General features: G+C 44.2%; 1 non-coding gene across 1 annotated transcript; it reads right to left on the reverse strand.

Moving 5' to 3' along the window:
* Positions 1-2155: 2155 nt before the first annotated feature.
* Trnas-gga (transfer RNA serine (anticodon GGA)) lies at positions 2156-2239 on the reverse strand. Its single transcript is given in 2 exon segments — positions 2156-2190; positions 2200-2239. It is a non-coding gene; the product is annotated as a tRNA-Ser (tRNA).
* Between the last annotated feature and the right edge of the window lie 1508 nt (positions 2240-3747).

Consider the following 3747-nt stretch of genomic DNA (forward strand, 5'->3'; position numbering starts at 1 on the left):
CTCCTTTGTTGATGGACTACATTTTCTAAGGACTCTTCCAATGAACCCCAACCTGGTACCCGCCTTACCTACAATTAATTTTATATGATCATTCCACTTCAAATCGTTCCGCACGCATACTCCCAGATATTTTACAGAAGTAACTGCTACCAGTGTTTATTCTGCTATCATATAATCATACAATAAAGGATCCTTCTTTCTATGTATTCGCAATACATTACATTTGTCTATGTTAAGGGTCAGTTGCCACTCCCTGCACAAAGTGCTTATCCGCTGCAGATCTTCTTGCATTTCGCTACAATTTTCTAATGCTGCAACTTCTCTGTATACTACAGCATCATCCGCGAAAAGCTGCATGGAACTTCCGACACTATCTACTAGGTCATTTATATATATTGTGAAAAGCAATGGTCCAATAACACTCCCCTGTGGCACGCCAGAGGTTACTTTAACGTCTGTATACGTCTCTATATTGAGAACAACATGCTGTGTTCTGTTTGCTAAAAACTCTTCGATCCAGCCACACAGCTGGTCTGATATTCCGTAGGCTCTTACTTTGTTTATCAGGCGACAGTGCGGAACTGTATCGAACGCCTTCCGGAAGTCAAGGAAAATAGCATCTACCTGGGAGCCTGTATCTAATATTTTCTGGGTCTCATGAACAAATAATGCGAGTTGGGTCTCACACGATCGCTGCTTCCGGAATCCATGTTGATTCCTACAGAGTAGATTCTGGGTTTCCAAAAACGACATGATACTCGCGCAAAAAACATGTTCTAAAATTCTACAACAGATCGACGTCAGAGATATAGGTCTATAGTTTTACGCATCTGCTCGACGACTGTTCTTGAAGACTGGGTTTCGAAATATTACCCATGGCAACGATGCATAGCGTGCCCATGAGGAAATTTACGTCAACAGTCCTCCCCTACGTGCTTGAGGAAACGTAACTGATTATTATTTACAAGTATATACTACTCCTAAAAACATGCCTGTGTAGCAGACGATCACCATGAGCAGCATCACCCTTCAGAACGTGAGACCGTGCAGACAGGTTCGAAATATTACCCATGGCAACGGTGCATAGCCTGCCCATGAGGAAATTTACGTCGTCGACAGTCCTCCCCTAGGTGGCCAAATGATCGCAATGAAGACTTATTCTGTAGCTGGGATTCGACACAGCTATCTCCAGATGGATAGCCAGCGCTCTGTCGCACAGAGGTAGATTGTCCTGGTGCAGGGGTGTACATCGTTAACATCTGCTATGCCCGCCGGCGGCAAACGTTGATGATTCTGTAAGTATAGTGCTGCCCACAGTTTCGGCGGCCGGCCGAAGTGGCCGTGCGGTTAAAGGCGCTGCAGTCTGGAACCGCAAGACCGCTACGGTCGCAGGTTCGAATCCTGCCTCGGGCATGGATGTTTGTGATGTCCTTAGGTTAGTTAGGTTTAACTAGTTCTAAGTTCTTGGGGACTAATGACCTCAGCAGTTGAGTCCCATAGTGCTCAGACCCATTTGAACCATTTTGAACAGTTTCGGCAGTGGACACGTGACGGCTGGAAACCGCCAGAGCGCTCTCTCCTGCTAAATACTTCCTGGTACTGCCACCATCCGGAGGCGCTACGTGCACCTCAACCGGCGACAGCAGTTAGTGCGAATTTAAGTCTGGAGTTCCTGGAAATGTGGGAAACCCGCTCGCACTTTGGGGAGGAGGTCGGCGCGCGGTTTTGCAGCGTTTGGCACCACCACTCGGTAAAACCTGGCATCCTGTTGCGCTGATTCAATGAGCAGCGCACCTCCGTAGTCACGCAGTTTTACCGTATCCTTATCGCTACTGAATGCCATGTCATCGACCTCAATTCTCTTCTTAAGATTAAAAAGATCGTGCTCCTGTCAATGACACCAGCGAGCGAAAGAGGTGTCAGCTGTATCGGATAATACGTAACTATAGGTACAGTGAGTGCAGTTTTATAGATCGTTTTCATCAAGTAGTCTTAATGGTTGCTACCAAACGCTAGGAATTATGATTATATTCCTGGTATTTATTACAAGCAGTTCGTACTTACGTCGCCTCGTTTACCCTCCAAAAAAAAAAAAAAAAAAAAATAAATTAGAACTACTTAAACCTAACTAATCTATGGACATAACACACATCCATGCCCGAGGCAGGATTCGAACCTGCGACCGTAGCGGTCGCGCGTTTCCAGACTGAAGCGCCTAGAACCACTCGGCCACTCGGGCCGGCTTACCCCTCCAGACCAATATCATAATCTCCTATGCATGTGATAGTTTTTGCTATTTTTGTTAGGAAACGGCGATTCCTTCGATCCTCCATTACATTTAAAAAGGAGAAGATATCGGAAATTTTTTCATTATTTCTCAATTTAGCCTTCACCTTAATCACTAAAGCAACACAAAGTTTTGAAACAAAAGTGAATAATTATTTTCTAACATAATAGAGAAAATAATGAAAGATAGATGAAAACAGAAAGGAATGTCATCTCAACGCAAAGGTGTTCGTAGGTAAAAAAACCGCTACGAACTTATGTATTAACATAATACGAGAGCGTGCTGAAAAGTAATGCCTCCGAATTATTTATGTGAAAATTCCTAGGGATTTTTAAATAAAGCAAGCATTGTTAACATTCTGTATCTTCATTCTTCACGTCTACATCTTTATTCCTTAACGTAGTCACCCTGGCGAGGAACATGCTTCTCCCAACGAGAGACCACTTTGTTGATATAGTCAATGTTGACGGAGCCACGACCTCGGTTCTGCTTGCACCGCTTCATCAGTGTCCGCCTCGGTAGCAGCGTGGTCAGCGCGACAGGATGCAAGTCCTAAGGGCCCGGCTGGGTCGGAGATTTTCTCCGTTCAGGTACTGGGTGTTGTGTTGTCCTGATTATCATTTTATCCCCATCGACACGTAAGTTGCCGAAGTGGCGTTAAATCGAAAGACTTGCGCCCTGTGAACGGCTTCATCAGTACCAAACAGAAATCCTCGAATGTTTTCTTTAAATTTTAAATGAAAGTCGGGTGGGACCAAATGGGGACTGTATGGAGAATGATCGACGACAGTGAACCCAAGGCGTCGGACTGTTGCAGTCGTCGCAGCACTCGTGAATGGTCTCCACTGTCGTGTTGAAGGAGAAGGTGCGCCATGTAGGGAAGAAATATTCTGCTGTCAGAAACTCGATTACAGCACACTGTTTCAAACTCGTCGACATAGTTATGTCGCACACCGCCACGTTGCACATTACAATTCGGAGCGCTCTAGCGGCAGATGGCTGAAAATCTGTATACATAAGGAATAAAGATGTGGATTGGTTGTTCTACTCAAAAAGCTCTAAGTTTTTGCATAAAAAAAATTCAGAGGCATTACTTTTCGCCACGCTCTCGGAGGTGTGTGCCATCACGCAGTGGCGTAACTGGTGTAGTGCCCTGGACGCTGTTTTCACGGGGCAGTACGTTTTGACAAGCGAAAGCTATGAGGAGCAAAATAAAAGGAGGAGGGGGATGTGTAGTAAATTTTGTTTTTTGGTAGGTAGTTTACTTTTTAAAGTTTAGGGGAATAGGAACTAGTGAATGAGACTACCCCTGATTTTCGATCCGAAGTAAAATTGCCAATAGAAAATTTATTTCTATGTGAACAAATTTCTATTAAAGTTTTCTAATGTTTTTAATGCAGTATTGAGAATGTAACTTTTCACGACCGTATCGGACAATATGGGTCAATTTACTACAGAAA

The sequence above is a fragment of the Schistocerca nitens genome, chromosome 7, assembly GCF_023898315.1.
Source record: "Schistocerca nitens isolate TAMUIC-IGC-003100 chromosome 7, iqSchNite1.1, whole genome shotgun sequence".
Classification (NCBI taxonomy): Eukaryota; Metazoa; Arthropoda; class Insecta; order Orthoptera; family Acrididae; genus Schistocerca; species Schistocerca nitens.